Below are 20,380 nucleotides of genomic sequence, written 5' to 3'. Positions count from 1 at the left end.
TAAACAATATGTTCCACCTTGTATTTAGCAATGACATTCTGAGTACATTTCCCAGACCTGAAGAAGAGCTCGGTGCAAGCTTGAAAGCTTGTCTGTCTCACCAATAGAAGTGGGTCCAATAAAAGATATTATCTCACCCACCTTGTGTCTCTAATGTCCTGGGACCAACACAATCACTACACTGCATAAAACTTTTAAATAAATTTTAAAAGTTGAATTTCTTTCATTGTTTATTATTTACTTCATATTTCTCTCCACCTGAACAATGAAAATAGATAGTCAAATGCATTCTAGTTTCATGTTCTTATGCCCTCAAGCAGTGTTGCAGTTGCAAGCACTGCAGGTGAATGTTTACTTGCTGGAAAAATTTGTGTCCAGTATTTTAAAATGTATGGAAATATTGCTATTGGTCTTAAGCTTTTACAGAAAAAAAATGGTATTAAACAGTAAAGTTGACCTGATAAGCATCCCTTTTAAGATTCTGACCTCATGGCAGCTCCAACTGTTTGTTTGTCAAGACGAGATTAATGCATAGGTAGGTAGCTTTACATTTTTCCATTTCTATTTTTAAATTCTGATAGTTTTGCTTGCTATCAGAAGCAGTTCTTGTTCCTGTTGAAATAAGATTTCTTCATCTAAACATTGCTGTGGAGAGAGTCCTGTGTGACACAACTGGAATTTTCCAATTCTGTCCAATGATCCAGTTAACCACACGTCTATAACCCACTGAGACCTCCTTACTGGTATTTACTCGTTTTGATGTAATTGTCATAGGTTTATTCCCCACTTTGAACTTTAGCGTCCACAAGATGGGGACCTGCATGGGCTCCTCTAAACTTAAATCCTAGTTTAGATCTGGTACACTGCCACCAGCTAGAGATTCCAGTGTCTAGCACACTCCCTGTTCCCCCAAACTTTCCCTGGGGAACACAGATCCCAACTTCCTTGGATCTTAACACACAGGGAAATAATCCATTCCCCCCACCTTCTTCCCCCTCCCCTAGTCCTTGGGAGAGAGAACCTTGATTCAACTCCTTGAATCAAAACAAAGAGGGATTCACCTTCCCCCCTCTCTTCCCCTGAGATTCCAAACAAGGGAAGAAATCACTCAGGTTCTAAAAAGAAAAGGATTTTATTAAAAGAAAGAGAGTACACTATCTCTGTAACACCAGGATGGAAAAATATACAGGGTCTAGCTTATAAACCTGGAGAGACTTCCCCCCCCTCCTTTCTCAGAATAATCAAAGTAACAGCAAACAGAAATAAAGATATTTCTCCAGCAAACACACAATTGCAAATGCAAAAATTAATTATAAGACTAATCCGCCTTTCTAATACTTACTATACTGAATAGTAGAAAATACTTCAGGAAAACTGGGAGAGCTTGAAGATATGTCTGGCCCCTCTTAGATCCAAAGAGAGAACAACGACCCAAACAAAGAACACAAACAAAGACTTCCCTCCACAGAGATTTGAAATTATCTTGTCCTTTGATTGGTCCTCTGGTCAGGTGTCCGTCAGGTTACTGAGCTTGTTAACCCTTTACAGGTAAAAGAGACCTTAACCCTTAACTATCTGTTTATGACAGTAATGTTTTGTGTTTAAAGTTGAATCCATTTTCTGTATTAAATAATTCAATGCGACCAACGTTGAAAAGTATAGTTTTAGCTTAAGTGAATCACCAAATTGAGCATCTGACATAAAGATGGGAAATGGGAATGTTTGATTTGAAAAAGGAAACCATAGTCATTTGTCTTATTAATCTACTTCAGTCATACTGATGACATTGCATTTGTATTAAAATATTCTATGCCATTCCCTAGTTTAATGGGGAGAAAGGGATTTCAGAGTTTCTTCTATAGTGCGCCTTAAGGACTTCATCCTACCACAGCTGTAGTTTTTCCATTCATTAGACTTGATGTTTTGGGGGAGGTAATGTTAGAATGAATAAACACTGCTGCTTATTCTAGCAATAGATAACAGATAAGAGAAAATTGTTACCTGTGCTGACTGTTACAGTAGTGGCATTATCTATTAAAAAGTTAAGTAAAACCATTGGGAAGATTTTTTCCTAGTATATTTTATTCATCTTCAAGTTTCCTTTTCTTCATTTCATCCCATTACTTATATTTTAAATCCCTCATGTGGCATTCTAAATAATTCCTTTCTCCATGTTTTGCACACACTTCAACTATTCATAGTCTGTTGCATCTTCCCTTAGTTATAAATTAGCCTAGCTATACATATTTAGCTCCTCTACATTTCCTATTAACTCAGTTCCTCCTGCTCCCTACTTATTTTTGTTGCCGTTTTCTGAACTCACTGTAGTGTTTGGTAATGAAGTGTCCAGAACTGAACCCAGCATTCCAGATAACATCGCAACAAAGCCATGAAATATAATTCATATATACAAGGAGCCCAAAATTGCATTGGCTTTTTTAGTGTTAAGTCTCCTGACAAAACTCATGTCTAATTTGCTGTTCAGTATCACCCTTAAGTCTAAATAAATTTGTTAGTCGCTAAGGTGCCACAAGTACTCCTGTTCTTTTTGCAGATACAGACTAACACGGCTGCTACTCTGAAACCCTTAAGTCTGTTTCTGTATTACTACTTTCCAGGTTTCTCCTACCATTTGTATACTTGCATTATTATTCCCCTGACACTTTCATTTTTTAGAGCTGAATCCCAGTTTTATTTTCTACTACCTTCTTGTCTCTCTAGATTTCCTTGTGTTTTTTGTCCTCACACCACTTCTAATTTTTATATCTATGGTCATGTTTATTAACGTCCTTTACTATGGAATATGATCAGGCCTAACAACAGTGGCTGAAGTACTCAGTTACCTTCCATTTCCCAAATCCAGTACTTTGCTGTCATTACCCTTATTGTTCATGGTCCTTCACCTTTATTAGATTGTGAGATTTTGACACAGCACTATATTAAATGCTTGAATACAAGCCTACTATATTGCCTCGACCATGGTACTTTTGTGTATTCCTGTTCTAAAAAGGAAAAAAAAATTGTAAAATTGAGAAGGATTCTGGATCGAACTTTGTACTAGTCTTCTGGATGGAAAATGCTCGATTGCTGTTCTATGCCCTTCCTGCCAACACACCTACTGGAGAATTGTTGTTATACTATCTTACTTAGAAATGAAGCCTGATAGAAAAGTCAGGGAAAATGGCAGCCTTGTATTTAATGGACATATAAGGTATTTTAAAATCTTTGTCTAAATTTGAGCAGCACAGGCAATCTTAAATCTGGCATTTCCTGTTGAGGTTTTGGGGGAGGGATGGTAATATAAGGGTTTTTTGGATGTCATAAACAGAGAAATGAATATAAACACAAATTCAACAGAATTCTTCCAAGCTTAGCCAGCCATAGGATTTGTAATTCAGGTCAGAACCTGTCTGCCTCAGATCCAAGATTCTGGGGGTTACTTCCATATCTCTTATATCCCCTATGAAGTTTTAATGAGCCACACTTGGAGCAGTGAGTTGGCAAGACTCCTATTTCTTTCAGCAGGATGGACTTAGTTAAAAGGGTGAGTTCATAGGACAACAATGCCAGCTTCTTACACTGTGCTGCTATTAACACCTTACAGTGTGAAAGCTGGAAGATTTTAAATCTCATTCACTTCTCACCCCATATGTATGTATATTTGGGTTTTTTGTTTTGTTTTTTTACTTAATAATTGCACTTCACTCAGTTTGGATACCGGAGCTTGTCTGGTTTCTTTATAATCAGTTTCATTTTTTTAGTTCTCCCAAACACAATGGATAGACTAATGTGAGTTTCTGACACTGCAGTGGAAGTGAGTGTTTAAATCTCAAAGCCCATGTTTACATTGATGCTAAAATATTCATGAAGGATTTTCTATTAATAGTTTTGCATAACCTGAATGTTGAATCTGAACTCCTTGACATAGTTTCTTTAATAGTCAACTAAAAAGTCCACCAACTCTCTGGGATATGACGTGATAGATATCCTGAATGTTGGTAGCACACATACTTGTCTGTGATCAGACATGAGAGAAACAGACATGGATTCTAAATTCAAAACCAGAAAACAATAAAGTATATAGTGTAATTGAAAGACATTCCTATTAGCGCATATGTTGCATAGTAGAACAGTCACTATGATTACTTTGAAAGTAACGTAGAGCAAAATGTGATAATTTGCTTCATATGGTGCCTAGTAGCTTACCAACAGCACATTTTTGTAATCTATAAACTTTCATATATTAAAATAGCATACGTGACTATTGGTTGACTTGGATTTGAGTAAATTCTTTCAGGTATACTCTAGTAATGTTGGTGAGCTGCCCGCTTGTTTTTGAGCGTGGTGTTATTTTGTTCAGCAAGTTCAGCAATATTGGTCCTGCTCACAAAAAATTCTTTCTGCAATATTTGTGTGTGAGCAGATTTCACAATGAGAAGCTGGGGCATGCATTCATCTCTGCCAATTTCCCTGAATACAGCAGTTCAAAGGGATTTTATGATAACCTTTGTCATACATTCATGAATGTTTGTTCATGTCAGTAGGGGTATTTGAAACTGACAGTCATTGTACAATAGCAAGAGTCAACCACAGACTTGTTTGAGATGCAGCAGTGGTGTTGTGTGTTGAATAAAAGTGCAGTTTTACATACCATTTTGTCTGTAGAGTTGAAACCGGGATATCAGTTGTTAACAATTCAAGGGCAAGAAACACACATTCATAGCAAAGTGAAATTTGCTTTTACTGCACCAAACATTGTTCAGCGTGCCATCTAAGTTGAATTTATGTAGTACAGTTAGTTTTCTGAAGCAAGCACAATACACCAAATCAACTTCAGATTAATTTCTGGGTTGATTGTACTACATAGAATTTTAGTTTCTGATAGCACTCTTGTGTTTCAAGGCTTGACTATCCCCTTGTTTGTAAACACATGTTCAGAAGCCATCTTTCAAAGATATCTGTTGATATGCTCAATGTACTAGATAATTAGTTCAAGTCCTTGAAGTGATGTGCACAGGATTTTTTTAAAAACTGATGTTATCCCCTGTTTTGCTTCTGTATGACATATAAAAAAGGTCTGAAAAGGTGGTTTATTTTGCTTTGGGTTTTTGTTTTGTTTTTACTGCTGCTTTTTCTCCCCCACTGCAAGTTGAGACCATTACTCATTGTTCTATCATCTGCTACCACTGAGGACAGTCTAGATCCATCCTCTTTGGAACCCCCTTTCAGGTAGTTGAAAGCAGCTATCAAATCCCCCCTCATCCCTATCTTCTGCAGACTAAATAATCCCAGTTCCCTCAGCCTCTCCTCATAAGTCATGTGTTCCAGCCCCCTAATCATTTTTGTTGCCCTCTGGTGGATTCTTTCCAGTTTTTCCACATCCTTCTTGTAGTGTGCAGCCCCAAACTGGACACAGTACTGTGGGGAAGGTTTAGGTTGGATATTAGAAAAAACTTTTTCACTAGCAGGGAGGTGAAGCACTGGAATGGGTTACCTAGGGAGGTGGTGGAATCTCCTTCCTTAGAGGTTTTTAAGGTCAGGCTTGACAAAGCCCTGGCTGGGATGATTTAGTTGGGTTTGGTCCTGCTTTGAGCAGGGGGTTGGACTAGATGACCTCCTGAGGTCCCTTCCTACCCTGATATTCTATGAAAAAATATCAGAAAAGTGTCTCATGTGGTGTCTCCTGGTTTTGCTGGAGGACCTCAGTGAAATGTTAAGGGTATTTATTGTGTACTCTCAGTCCTTTATTGAAGGTTGTGTTGCATCTATAAAAAAGTCGTCTTTTATCCAAAATATTAGGCAGTGAAATAATAGGTATTAACAAAAACAGAGTTTTAAACAGTCTTACTAAAAATCCCTTGCCATCTCAATTGCTCAACTTTTAATCTCCCCTGTGATGTTATTTAATTAATTCTCTAGGTCTTCTCCAGTAGAGTTTTCCAGGGCAGACGTTAATTTTTTATGTAAAAGCACAACTAAATTTGGTTTTCTTCTTGTTTCACCCTTTCAGACTTGTATGGGTGGGTGTATAAAATTTAAAAAGGCATAAGGCCACTGTTTTTCCCCCTACACACACACTCTTTGGAGGTCACCTTTAAGATCAGCCTTGCCAAATTCTGTTTGCCCATGATGAGTAGGTTTGGTTTGGGGTGAGGGGCTAATGAGGGGGAAAAAATACCTTTAGTTTATTCATTAAAGTTAATGGACTCAGGGCAGGTCTACACTTAAAATGCTGCATTGGTGCCACTGCGCTGCTTAAATTAAGATGGTCCTACGCCAACAGGAAAACTTCACCCATCGGCTTAATTAATCCACCTGCATGAGAGGCGGTAGCTACATTAATGGGAGGAGCTCTCCTGCAGACATAGTGCTGTCTACACCAGGGGTTAGGTCAGAATAACTACGTAACTCATGGATATGTATTTTTCACATCCATGAGCAATGTAGTTATGCCAATGTAAGTCTGTAGTACAGACCTGGCCTCAGACTCTAGAGATATAGGTAAGAAATTCTAAAGCCAAGGACTCTTATCCCAAGAACACCTTGCCAGGGGCCCTCAGACATTCAATTTGTAGTTTTTTCGAGAGCACCCTAACTCATCTCAGATGTTGTGCTAGCACCTAATGAGGTGGTCTCTCAGGTAGCTAGACCTTGAATATTTCATCTGTCTCAAGTCTTCATTTTCTCGTTCTGAAATTCTATGACATACCCTTGGAAAAGGGCAAAGTGAGATTCTCTTCTCCCTCAGCCTCCAAAAAGTCAGCTCAGATTATTCTTGACCATAGCTCTACAACTGTCTCTTCAAAAATGGATTGGAAGAGGAAATCTTCAACCATATTGCACAATGTGATCATATAAGTAAGTCCCTACTTAATTAACAATATTTAGGCTTCTACTGCAATTTTGACAGTGGGAGCCCCACCATGTACAGGGCTGACAGCAGCAGCCCCCGATGTCAGCCCCAGGCTCCCACTCTCAGCCCCACGCAACTGACAGCAGAAAGTCACAAAGTAATAATGGACCTTATTACCACAAATAAGGGCCATTATTACTTTTCCTCAGTTTTTTATATCTTATCCGCAACTCAGCCGCAGTGGTGACTTTAATAATTAGGGCTTGGGAGGCCTGGGTTCATCTCCAGCTCTGCTGGTGTACTTGGGTGATCTTGTGCAAATCATTTCTCACCCTGACCCCCAGTTTCCCCATCGATTAAATGGGGATAATGATACTGCCCTCCTTTTGTAAAAGGCTTTGTGATCTAAAGATGAAAAGTGCTATCTAAGAGGTAGCAATTATTATTATTTTATTATTATCACCAAGGGGAGAAGTTGCCACCGTGTGACAAAATGCACAAAAATGTGATTTGCATGTCTCATTTCACATGCAGAGAAGATGTGGAGCAAAGAAGAAGGGAGATGCAGAAGCGGTAGAAGTAAGAGTCAAATTAGAATTGCCAGGTAAATGTGTGACTTTCTTTATTGGTGAATGGGTTCAGATTTTGAGACCTTTTGGTATGTGTGAGATGTACTTCCATGTGAACCCTTCCTTAAAAGGTCTAAGAAGACATAATTGTATATGCACTTTCTGTTTGGGAATTACAAGTGGATCAGGACAGAATTTCAAAATGATTAAATAGAATAAAGAAATGAAAAAGGTGCAATTTAACTTTGTATTTGAGAAGTTATACATATTGTATCTCACTTGAGAGCACATCCTGGAACTTTCATTGCATGCAATATATAACATTTGGATACATATTGTTTTAATGTTCTCTCTTTTCCTTTTTCATATTACTTCCATGTTTCACCTTTGTGTACAGAGATGCTGCAGTGATACCTCTGTGCACTTCTGTTGTCTCTATATCTCCATTGTAGTGGTGATCTTGAAACTGTTCTGCATTAACAATTTTCAGTGCTTCAATGAATGGTAATTTTGTATTTCAGAAAAAAATATAGGATTGATAGTAATTTTCATGTGTTCTAAAACCTTTACAGGGTAAAACATCCTGGAATCTTGCCTTTATTTAAAAAGTAGTTCTGCAAAAAATATTTTCCCTTACTCTCTAATACACCATCTGATGTGGTTTCTTTATCTCCAGAATCAATATTTTTAGCCTGTAAAAGGCCTTATGTCTTAAGGACTTTAAAAGAAAGATGATAAACTGGAGCTGCCACATTAAAAAACCTAAGAAACTAAAAGGGGCGGATCTCCCAGATGGTTCCAATAAAACAAGGAAAACAGCAAAGGAGTTGTGGGGGGGAAGAATTGAAATTCAAGTCACAGTCACAGTGCAAGGTTTGGTTTCATACAATGAAGGAAAAAGTTACACATGAGCCTTTTTGTCTTCTTCAAAACATTCCTTTCAAATTTTCCTATTGTCATATTGCTGCTGTTTTTTCATGTCCATCACCTTACCTGAAGGGTTATACCATTCAGCCAGAGCTTCCATTCCAAGGCTAGTGACAGCCACCCGGAAGATTTATAAAAGTCTGAAACACTACTTAAAAATCCATCTTTTCAGCAACTCTTAGCATAAATGCTTTGCTTTATCTTTATGGCAAAGAACAGTATGAAGAAATCCAGGGAACTTCTAACACTGTAGGTGCTCCTATTCTTTCCTCCTGCCTTCCCCCTCCAAAGAGAGTGCACTTGTTTGTTCATTTTACTAAGCAGTTTTTTGATCCAGTTGAAACAAAACTTGAAAGCTAGTTTCCCAGTAACCACCAAACTCCTAGCATAGACGCATTTTCATCATCAATATGGAAATGATTATACAGCATAGTTCACCAATAAGGATCGTATCTCATGCCTCTGTTTCAGGGGTTCTCAAACTTCGTTGTGCCACAGCCCCCTTCTGACAACAAAAATTACTGCACGACCGCAGGACGGGGGACCTGACTCAGCCTGAGCTCCACTGCCCCAGGCGGGTGGGCCAAAGCCCAATCCCCATCACCCAGGCTTGAAGCCTTTGGGCTTCAGCCCCGGGCGGTGGGCTCGGGCTTTGGCTTTGGATGTGGGGCTCAGGCTTCGGCCCTGGGCCCCAGCAAGTCTAACGCCAGCCCTAGGGACTCCATTGCAATGGGGTTGCGACCAACTTTGGGGTCCCAACCCACATTTTGAGAACTGCTGCTCTACTTTATTCAATAAGCCTTTCTTATAACTTATATAGGGATGTTTCATTAATTGAGTGTTTAATTATTACACATTTTCTAGTCAAAATTCAAGGCTAACATAAGTATTGATTTCAGTGGCTCATACCAAGACACTTTGGTTATTTAGTTGAAGCATTTTGAATGTGAGATACGTGGCTGAAGAGCAGCCTGACTTCCAGATGAGTTACTGCAGTGGTTCTCAACCTACTTACAATTGTGGGCTGCATATGCAGCCCACAATATGTTTTGTGGGCCACATCCAATACTACCTGTATGGTCCTGAGGATGTCACATGGGCCGCAGCTGTGTGCTGATTGAAATAATGTAGTCTAGATATCTGATTATAATACCAGGACTGGGTTGAGAGAGGGATGCCATCAAAGAAGAAAAAAGAATCAACAGTTAATATTCTCATTGACCAGTCATCTAATATTAATTTTGGTCTAATTTATTAGTTTATTTGATTATCAATAGTACTATAAAATTATCTCTGAACAAGTAATAAAGTGCAGAAGGAAGGAAAAGCTGTGATAAGGCTAATGTTGGTTTTGTAGTAGGAAACTTGGAAACAAGTGAATATTCTTTTTTTATGTGCATTTTCACTTTTATCCTCAAACTACAAGTTTGGTTAAATAGTCTCTTAAATTTAAGATTACAACAGTCATGGAACCCCAAATGACCTTAAAGCTGAGGTAGGTATAAATGTCAAGGTTTTGTGATTGTTGTAGCCAGTAAATGCATTTTGCATAAATGGGTGTCCACTTGTCTGGTGCCACCTTTATTATGGCAACATACCTCGTTCGATGGAAATAAATTATTGGGGGTGGGGGGACACTCAAAAAGCTCTTAAGCTTTCTTCCAAATTGAGCAACCAGTTTTCTCAGTCGATCACTTTCATCAGGGAGGAAAGAAAGTTGTTCTGAAAGTACCTACAAATTCTTGATCTAAATGGCAGACCTTCTGAACATTTTCTTCTAGAGTCAAAGAATTTTCCAAATTTGTAGTACAGAAGTCAGCACAACTTCCTTCAACAGCTCAGGCAACAACAGGTAATATAATTTTGCTATATTAGGAATCCTTACGCCTAAGGAGGACATTAGACATTTTGTTTTCTCCTTCTGGACCAGTTCTACCTCAGACGGTATCACTCTAAATTTCATGCAAAAAGGGGGGGATGCCTTATAGAATTTCAAGTATTTTTTTTCATTCTCTTTCCTTTATCTTCCAGCAGTGAATTTACATTAAAAATGTATGCATCTTGAAATAGGAGCTAAAATTCCAGTTCTACCCTCTGAGCTACACCTATTTGTTTCCCCCTTCCTTCCTCCTTTGAGTCCAGATTCCCTGTGCTGGACTGTTAAAACACTGCACTCTGACCACCAGGAGAAGACTTCTGAAAGTGAAACTATATAAACTAGAAGAACAAGATGGCTAGAAGAATTGCCTATTAGATCCTAATTCATTTCAGAGGGTTTTCGGTTCTGTGATGTCATAAGAACCTAAAGAAGAGCTGGTTTTGGACTGAAATGGGATGTAGGATAGGAAAGTAATTTAAGAAGAAAATCCAGAACCAAGTCTAACAGTAGTTTTTTTGTTGTTGTTTTGTTTTGTTTTTTTAAAGTAAACCTGTAAGTAGGTAGAAGGCACCAAAGAAGGCAGGGTCTCCAAACAACTACAGGGCAGGGAGGAAAAAGAAAAATCCACACTTTCTTTCTTTATTTTTAGGCAAGAGGGAGGTTGAGTCAGTACCTCTGAAAATGACAAATGCTTTTGTAATTTTGCCAATAATTAGAAAGTGGCATTTTAAAAAACCATCATTTTAACAGCAGAAAACTGGCCAGTCATTCAACTATTTATTATGCTTAGTACTATTGTTCCACTGCTTACCTTGTCTCCTCTCTCTCTCTCTCTCTCCACCCCCCCCCCCGTTTGTTTTATCCACCTGTTATATCTTGTCACTTGTATAGATTACCTGTTTCGGGCAGGCACTGTCTTTTTTTCTTGATAGTGTGTGTACATGTACACTGTCTAATGCAGGGGTGGGCAAACTTTTTGGCCCGAGGGCCACATCTGGGTATGGAAATTGTATGGCGGGCCATGAATGCTCATAAAATTGGGGGTTGGGGTGCAGGAGGGGGATGAGGGCTCCAGCTGGAGGTGTGGGCTCTTGGGTAGGGCCAGAAATGAGGAGTTCAGGGTGCGGGAGGGGGCTCGAGGCTGGGGAGGGGGGGAAGACCTCCGGATGGGGGTGCAGGCTCTTGGTTGGGGCTGGGTATGAGGATGCTCCGGGCTGGGACTGAGGGTTTCGGATGGTGGGAGAGGGATCAGGGCTGGGGAAGGGGGTTGGGGCATGGGAGGGGGTCGGGGTGCAGGCTCTGGGCAGTGCTTACTTCAAGTAGCTTCTGGAAGCAGCGGCATGTTCCCCATCCAGCTCCTGTGCGGAGGCGTGGCCAGGTGGCTCTGTACGCTGTCCTGTCTGCAGGTGCCGCCCCCGCAGCTTCCACTGGCCTCAGTTCCCAGCCAATGGGAGCTGTGGGGGTGGCACTTGGGGCAGGGGCAGTGTGCAGAGCCCCCTGGCTGCCCCTACATGTAGGAGCCGGGGGGGGGAGGGGAACAACATGCCACTGCTTCCAGGAGCCACGTGGAGCCACAGCATGCACAGAGCAGGACAAGCCCCTGACCCCACTCTCTGGCTGGAGGGCTGGAGCGGGTCAAACCCCGGACCCCGCTACCCGGCAGGAGCTTGAGGGCTTGATTAAAATGTCCCAAGGGCCGGTTGTGGTCCCCGGGTTGTCGTTTGCCCACCCCTGGTCTAGTGCAATAGTGAGAGAGAAGCTTTTCTAATACCTCCACTGTTTATAGCCATCCTGTGAAATTTGGCAGGGGAAAAGATTTTTGGGCTAGGACAGGAGAGTGCCTTTTCTTTATCCTATGAAATTCAATTTGAGTTTTGTTGAGCTATAAGCTGTTGAAAATGGCTATTTCCTGTCTCTTGCTTGTATGGCTCGGGGAAAATCTGGCCCTGTGCCAAAATAACTGAACATGAATATTCTAAGATTGGGTTCATGCCATTGCAGTAGCTGCAGCAGATACTGCCCTGGGAGCACTTGGGAGCTGCTAGAGAAGCTGTATAAAGTTGAGGGGACAGCACCAGACACACTTTCCCGAACAAGCCATGGCCTCACTTATGTGTCTGCATTATGATAACTTAATTTAAAAAAAAATCACATACTGCTTTTTCCAGAGAACCACTGAATGGGGTAGGCACACATTGGGGCAGAACTACAGTTATGCAGGCAACTTTAAATCGGAAATTTCCTAACGTTCAGGTATTTGACTTTGCAACTAAATAACATTCTTTTAACATAGCTTTTAATGTAATATTAGCAAAATCTGATACATTAAATAATGCAAATGTTGACAGCCTTAATAACACAGAATATCTGATTATATTATCTCTAAGTGAAGTGTAGTTCATTGTAGTGTAGTTCTTCTGAAAAGTACTTTAGAATAACATCCTGTGCACAATTCCATTGTATTGTATGAATTATTCACAGTTCAGTAAAAGCTCAATTATAATCACCCATCAACATTAATAGGAAAAGAATGATATCCATTTTCTAATGGACTGTTTTAGTTTTTTTCCTCCCTCCACTGTCAGCAGTCATGTCTCACTTGGTTACTTCAGAAATACAGTATCCTTGTTAGTAATCCTGTAATGAGGTGGCCTTTTATTCAGTATGTATTGGCAGTGCAGCTAAGGTTGGCAGTAACTAGAGAATGGGGAATGTTTTGCAGAAATGGCTTGTGATGAATTTGTTTAGCATTCCCTGTTATCACTTAGTTTTATGGAACAGTTTGTGTATGTCTGGATGTCACATGACAGTTCTTTTACATTCAGCTGCTACTGACTGCAGCCTCTGCTTCATTTTTCGCATGACTGGTGACAGAGAGGGAATACACACGTTGGTCTTTTAATTTGTTCTTAATGTATTCCATCTGTATAGCTGTCTACTAATTCCAGTACCAACCATAGGAAGGGAGAGGATTTAATCTGTCTAATAGAGACATTAAGATGTGACTTTATCTATGGTATTTGAATACATTTGGTTTTTATTTTTTATTGTAATAAGTAAATACAAAATGACCAGTGCTATAGTACTTTTTTCTGTTTTGAATAATGCATTGTGTATTATAGTCATGATTACAACAGTTCCCTAATGTCATCTCCTTAGCAGTAATGGATACAATCATGATTTTTTGTGTGTGATATTGTGCTTGATTTGGAGAACGAAAGATCCTATATGGCAGCTTGGAACTGCTTGGGCCAAAGAGTTAACCTGTAATGCCAGGTGAACTGGCTATCTGCAGATTCTTTTTGAGAAACGGGAATTCCTGGATAGTGTAGAGCTGGTGTGCTCCATGCCACCCCCTTCTGACCCACAGTGTGAGGAGGGCATTCCTTGGAAAAAAGGGACATGGCTAGGGAGTCTCTTTACCTTAGTAATCTCCAGCTGCCGGAATGGATGGGTAGTTGGATGTAACTTAGCGCAGTCCTATATTTTACACTTAAGTTATACCAGGGACCAGAATGGTCCCTTGCCAACTCAAGGATTGTGAGAATGTAAAGGTGACTCATGCTATTTTTACCCCCTCACCCCACCACCTTCAGTCTTGAGCTGAATGCTAATAAGCCAGGCACAGGTTTGTTCCCCTTCCCCCCAGTCCATCTTCCTCCAAATGAAGCATGTGTAGACATGCTGTTTAAACTAACAAACTTTACTCCTCTTTAGTAATGACCCCTCCTCCTTGTTTCCTTTTCCCCATCCTCTCCATTAACATATACACCTCACGTCACCTCTCACTTCCTTTTTCCCATTTGGAAGGGGTCAGAGATGCCTTCTTGTCCATGGCATGGGTTCATAAGTCTTGGGGTTCCAGTCCTTTTCTCAACAAATGTCTGTTGACTGTCTTTCCATTGTATCCTTGGTCTTCTATGTCCTTTCTTGCTGTCCTCTTCGTCCCATGCTTTCTTTGGTGGTTTTTCTCACAGCAAAGAAATGTGTGTGTGACGTTGCACTCTATATGATTTTATGAAAATATGCTAATGAGTGTGAATATAATGTAACTGGAATATGCTTCATGCAAAAGGTCTCTTGCAAGGTATCATTACAAATGAGTGTGGTCATCCTATTTGTATAAATGCATCGCTCTTGTATCTGAAACTTGAAGTATAACTCTGAGGGCCTATTGTAATTATGCAAAGTGTGGGCCATTAATGGTGGTTGGGAATCTTGATGGCTCCCATCAACCAGGACAATTGACTGTGGATGGCTGTTTGCTTGCAGGCCTTCCTGTGAGTCAGGCTGGGAGGAATGAAGGCTTGGAGTCTTACAGTGATATGTGATCATGTCACCTGAACTGGAATCCATCTTTAACCTGGTGCTTTTCCATTTAGAAGAAGGAGTGGGAACCCAGAGAGGGACATAGGATTCCCACCTTGTGCAAAGCTAGAGCAAGGTTCTGGAGTCCCAAGCTGGCAGGGAAAACGGGTTAGAAGTAGTCTCAGCACATCAGGTGGCAAGTCCCAAGGGGTGTTCTGTGATCCAGCACATCAGTGTGCTCTCCAGCCTATCACTGAGAGTGCCAAGTTGATTTTCCCCCCTCATTTCTTCCATGCACACTTTGTGTACTCTCCACCTGCCTGCCATTATCCTCAGTATATTATTTTCTACCACCTATATCTTCTTTTCTTTCATCTCCATAAGAACCACTGGTTCCAAACCATAAAGCAGGCAAAGACAAACTCACACAACATACACTTTTCCATTCAGTTTATTACTTAATAGCTGGTCCCACAGTACTCCTGCCACCCTTTTCACTGCTGGGCATGCATATTGGGCTCTTCTTTTCAATTCTCCAGACCTCTTTTTGATGGCACTAAGTATACTTTTCAGCTACACAAATTCTTTGTTTTGATTCAGCTTTTCTCCTGAAACTTGAATCAGCAGAAACTCTTCCAGCTTCCCTATTTTCATAACTTCAGTTTACTTTGTGTTTACCTTCAAACCATGGTCCTCCAACACAGATGCCCACTCTGATACCATATTTACCAGTTCCACTTGCTGTCAGCCAAAAGGGCCAGATTGTCAGCATACATTAGTTTTCTCTGTCTCCACAGGCTTGGTTCTCCTAGTTAATATTATAACTAGGATGAAGAAGTAGAGTCTGTACATTGCTAGTCTCCATCCCATCATTGCCTCAAAAGTCTCTGAAATCCATGTATTGTTACTACCTTAACTCTTGACCCTTGATACAGCTCCTCTGTAATCTCCATTTCTTGAAGTCCCTCTCCCATTTATCCCAATACTCAAAACACCACTCCCCTCGAACCAAGTCATATGCCTTCTCAAGATCTAGGTAGCAGTTATGCCCTCCATTATCTTTCTTTCAACCTTCTGTCTCACTGCAAATATTGAGTCTATACTACACCTTTCCTTCCTAAAGCCATGTTGTTCTTCTCCTATGCTTTTCTCCACCTTGCACCTCTGACTTGCCTACAAAACTCTTTCAAGGACTTTAAGAGTTTGATTTAATGCGGTGATGCCTTGATAGGATAATGCAAATTATCCAAATCCTTACTCTTCCATAAAGGCACAATCAACCCCATTCTCGAGTCATCTGGTATCCTTACTTGATCCCAGCAAACACATGGAGCTACTGGAGTAAGGTGTTTAGAGTAAGGAAGTTTAGGGTACGTCTACACTACGGGACTATTCCGAATTTGCATAAACCGGTTTTGTAAAACAGATTTTATAAAATCGAGTGCGCGCGGCCACACTAAGCACATTAATTCGGTGGTGTGCGTCCGCGGTCCGAGGCTAGCATCGATTTCTGGAGCGTTGCACTGTGGGTAGCTATCCCGTAGCTATCCCATAGTTCCCGCAGCTTCCCCCGCCCCTTGGCATTTCCGGGTTTAGATCCCAGTGCCTGATGGGGCAAAAATCATTGTCGCGGGTGGTTCTGGGCACAGCCTCACCCCTCCCTCCCTGAAAGCAGCAGACAAGCGTTTCGCGCCTTTTTTGCTTGGTGAACTGTGCAGACGCCATAGCACAGCAAGCATGGACCCTGCTCAGCTCAATACCACAATCGTGGATGTTTTAAACGCCTCGCACACTCTCGTGCAGTATATGGTGAACCAGGACCTTCGAACCAAGTCGAGGAGGAGGCGGATACGGCAGCGCGGCGATGACAGTGATAAGGACGTAGAGACAGAATTCTCTCAAACCGCGGGCCCCGGCGCTTTGGAGATCCTGATGGTAATGGGGCAGATTCTATCCATTGAACGCCGATTTTGGGCCCGGGAAACAAGCACTGACTGGTGGGACCGCATTGTGTTGCAGGTGTGGGACGATTCCCAGTGGCTGCGAAACTTTCGCATGCGTAAGGGCACTTTCATGGAACTTTGTGACTTGCTTGCCCCTGCCCTGAAACGCCATAATACCAAGATGAGAGCAGCCCTCACAGTAGAGAAGCGAGTGGCGATAGCCCTGTGGAAGCTTGCAACGTCAGACAGCTACCGGTCAGTCGGGAATCAATTTGGAGTTGGAAAATCTACTGTGGGGGCTGCTGTGATGCAAGTAGCCAAAGCAATCACAAAGCTGCTGCTACGAAAGGTTGTGACTCTGGGAAACGTGCAGGCCATAGTGGATGGCTTTGCTGCACTGGGATTCCCTAACTGTGGGGGGGCGATAGATGGAACCCATATCCCAATCTTGGCACCGCAGCACCAGGGCACCCAGTACGTAAACCGGAAGGGGTACTTTTCAATGGTGCTGCAAGCACTGGTGGATCACAAGGGACGTTTCACAAACATCCACGTGGGATGGCCAGGGAGGGTTCATGACGCTCGCGTATTCAGAAGCACTACTCTGTTTAAACGGCTGCAGCAAGGGAATTACTTCCCAGACCAGAAAATAACAGTTGGGGATGTTGAAATGCCTGTCGTTATCCTGGGGGACCCAGCCTACCCCTTGATGCCATGGCTCATGAAGCCATACACAGGCAGCCTGGACAGTGGTCAGGATCTGTTCAATTACAGGCTGAGCAAGTGCAGAATGGTGGTGGAATGTGCATTTGGCCGTTTAAAGGCGCGCTGGCGCACATTACTGACTCGCTCAGACCTCAGCCAAACCAATGTCCCCTATGTTATTGCTGCTTGCTGTATTCTCCACAATCTCTGTGAGAGTAAGGGGGAGACCTTTATGGCGGGGTGGGAGGCTGAGGCAAATCACCTGGCCGCTGATTACGCGCAGCCAGACACCAGGGAGATTAGAAGAGCACACCAGGAAGCGGTGCTCATCAGAGAAGCTTTGAAAAGGAGCTTCATCAATGGCCAGGGTACAGTGTGACTGCTGTTTGTTGATGAACACCCCCCCCCCCTTGATTGACTCATTCCCTGTAAGCAACTCCCCCTCCCCCTTCGAGTACAGCTTACTTATTCAAATAAAGTCACTCTCGTTTAAAAATCATGAATTCTTTATTAATTCATTATAAAAAGAGGGAGAGAAGTAAGGGTGTGGTTTGGGAGGAGGATAGGAAGGATGGAGAAGGCCATTAAAAAAATTTCACATTAATGACAGCCTTCTTGTTGGGCTGTCCACGGGGGTGGAGTGGGCGGGTGCACGGAGCCTGCCCCCCCACGCGTTCTTACACGTCTGGGTGAGGAGGATATGGAACATGGTGAGGGTTGAGGGTGGTTACACAGGGGCTGCAGCGGCACTCTGTGATCCTGCTGCCGTTCCTGAAGCTCCACCAGATGCCGGAGCACGTCAGTTTGATCACGCAGCAGCCCCAGAGTTGCATCCCGCTACCGCTGATCTTCCTGCCGCCACTTCTCATCTCGGTTGTCCCTCCTGTCCTCACGTTCATCCCTCCTGTCCTCACGTTCACTGGCCTCTTTCCTGTAATTTGATACCACGTCCTTCCACTCATTCAGATGAGCTCTTTCATTGCGTGCAACTTCCATAATATCCGAGAACATCTCATCTCGCGTCTTCTTTTTCCTCCGCCTTATCTGTGCTAGCCTTTGGGATGGAGGAGGGATGGTTGAAAAATTTGCAGCTGCATGAGGGAGATAAATATTTAGAAAGATACATTTTACAGAACAATGGTTATACTCTTTCACAGTGAACAGCACTATTCACCTAGCACATGTGATTTCCCTACAAGGTCACATTTTTCATCTTAATAGTGAGTGCTTGCAGCTCTGGAGTTACAGATCTCACAGACACAGGTCCAGGCATCAGAATTCAGCTTGCATGCGGCCATGGTAAGCCACTGTCTTTCGGCTTCTGTAGTGATTTACCCCTCCCCCCAACGCATGGCTAATACCACGCTAGCTCCCTGCTAATCAACAACCTTCCCACCCCCCCACCCACTGCGTGGCTGGTAGCTTGGGGAAGATCGCCGATGACCAAACACAAAAAAGATCCTCGGCATTTCACTCCTCCCCTCCCCCCGCTTCGCTACGTGCAGGAAAGGTTTTTTTTTAAGCTGCTGCAGTCCACGAACCCATTAGAAAAATGGCCACCCCCCTTACTTAAATTCCTGATTTTTAACCAGGTTATCCTGAACGATATCACTTCGCTGAGGATAACACAACAAGATAAAGAACGGATGCTTCTTGAATGCCAGCAGTCACCGGGACCATACGCTGCTATGCTTTGCCACGCAATGATACCTGATTACTTGCTACATGCATGGCGTGGTAAAGTGTCCTACCATGGTGGGCGGAACAAGGCTGCCTTGCCCAGAAACCTTCTGCAAAGGCTTCTGGAGTACCTACAGGAGCGCTTCATCGAGATGTCCCTGGAGGATTTCCTCTCAATCCCAGGACATGTTAACAAACTTTTCTAAGTAACTATACTGTCTGCGAATGCATCCCAAGTCCTCAGGGCAAATCAATCATTAAAAAACGCTTGCTTAAAAAACGTTTGCTATTTGCAAAGGTACACTCACCAGAGCTCCCTTCCATGGCGTCATTGTCTGGGATAGTTGCTTGTGAGGGCTGGGAGGAGGGTGATTCCGTCAGGGTGATAAAAAGCTCCTGGCTGTTGGGGCTCACGGAGTGCTGTGTGCTCTCTGCTAGGTCGTCCTCCTCTTCTTCATCTTCATCTTCCCCGTCTGCATAATCCTCAGCCATGGCAGAGATTACAACCCCCACCTCGGAATCCACGGTCAGGGGTGGGGTACTTGTGGCGCAGCCCCCTAAAATTGCATGCAGCTCAGCATAGAAGCGGCATGTTTTTCGACCTGCCCCGGACCTTCCGTTTGCTTCTTTGGTTTTCTGGTAGGCTTGTCTGAGCTCCTTAACTTTCACTCTGCACTGCACTGAGTCCCTGCTGTGGCCTTTATCCGTCATAGCCTTAGAAATTCTTTCAAATACTTTTTCATTTCGTCTTTTGGAACGCAGTTCTGTTAGCACTGAATCCTCTCCCCATATAGCGATCAGATCCAGTACCTCCCGTGCAGTCCATGCTGGGGCTCTTTTTCGATTCTCAGGAGACTGCATTGTTAACTGTGCTGATGAGCTGTGCGTGGTCACCTGTGATGATGAGCTCTCCACGCTGGGGAAGCAGGAAATGAATTTCAAAAGTTCGCGGGGCTTTTCCTGTCTACCTGGCCAGTGCATCCGAGTTCAGAATGCTGTCCAGAGTGGTCAGTGGTGCACTGTGGGATAGCTCCCGGAGGCCAATACCGTCAATTTGCGGCCACACTAACCCTATTCCGATATGTTAATCCCGATATTAGCGCTACTCCTCTCGTCGGGGAGGAGTACAGAAACCGATTTAAAGAGCCATTAAAATCGATATAAGGTGCCTCCTAGTGTGGACGGTTGTGGCGTTAAATCGGTTTTACGCTCCTAAAACCGATTTAAACGCCTAGTGTAGACCAGGCCTTAGACTTGAAATTAGACTAAGGTTTCTAACCATTAGAGAAGTGAAGTTCTGGAACAGCCTTCCAAGAGGAGTAGTGGGGGCAAAAGACATATCTGGCTTGAAGACTAAGCTTGATAAGTTTATGGAGGGGATGGTATGCTGGGATAGCCTAATTTGGACAATTAATTGATCTTTGATTATTAGTAGGTAAATATGCCCAATGGTCTGTGATGGGATGTTAGATGGGGGGGATCTGAGTTACTACAGAGAATTCTTTCCTGGGTGCTG

At 42.6% G+C, this 20,380-nt stretch overlaps 1 protein-coding gene across 15 annotated transcripts in view; it reads left to right on the top strand.

Moving 5' to 3' along the window:
- PEAK1 (pseudopodium enriched atypical kinase 1) overlaps nt 1–20,380 on the top strand; it is a 284,890-nt gene that overhangs the window by 114,646 nt on the left and 149,864 nt on the right. For 3 of the 15 annotated variants that reach the window (XM_044980252.1, XM_044980250.1, XM_044980241.1), the window contains 2 exons: nt 7,321–7,457; nt 10,131–10,201. The exons of 7 other annotated variants lie outside the window; for them this stretch is intronic. The gene's annotated coding sequence lies outside the window, so the exon portion shown is untranslated. Of the gene's footprint in view, nt 1–7,320; nt 7,458–10,130; nt 10,202–12,396; nt 12,482–20,380 lie in introns of all 15 variants that reach the window. 5 more of the 15 variants (XM_044980244.1, XM_044980242.1, XM_044980246.1 and 2 more) reach the window with 5 other exon arrangements.

The sequence above is a fragment of the Mauremys mutica genome, chromosome 11 (genome assembly GCF_020497125.1).
Source record: "Mauremys mutica isolate MM-2020 ecotype Southern chromosome 11, ASM2049712v1, whole genome shotgun sequence".
Lineage (NCBI taxonomy): Eukaryota > Metazoa > Chordata > Testudines > Geoemydidae > Mauremys > Mauremys mutica.
The sequence above is the reverse complement of the archived record's forward strand: the minus strand, read 5'-3'. Positions and strand labels throughout refer to the sequence as shown.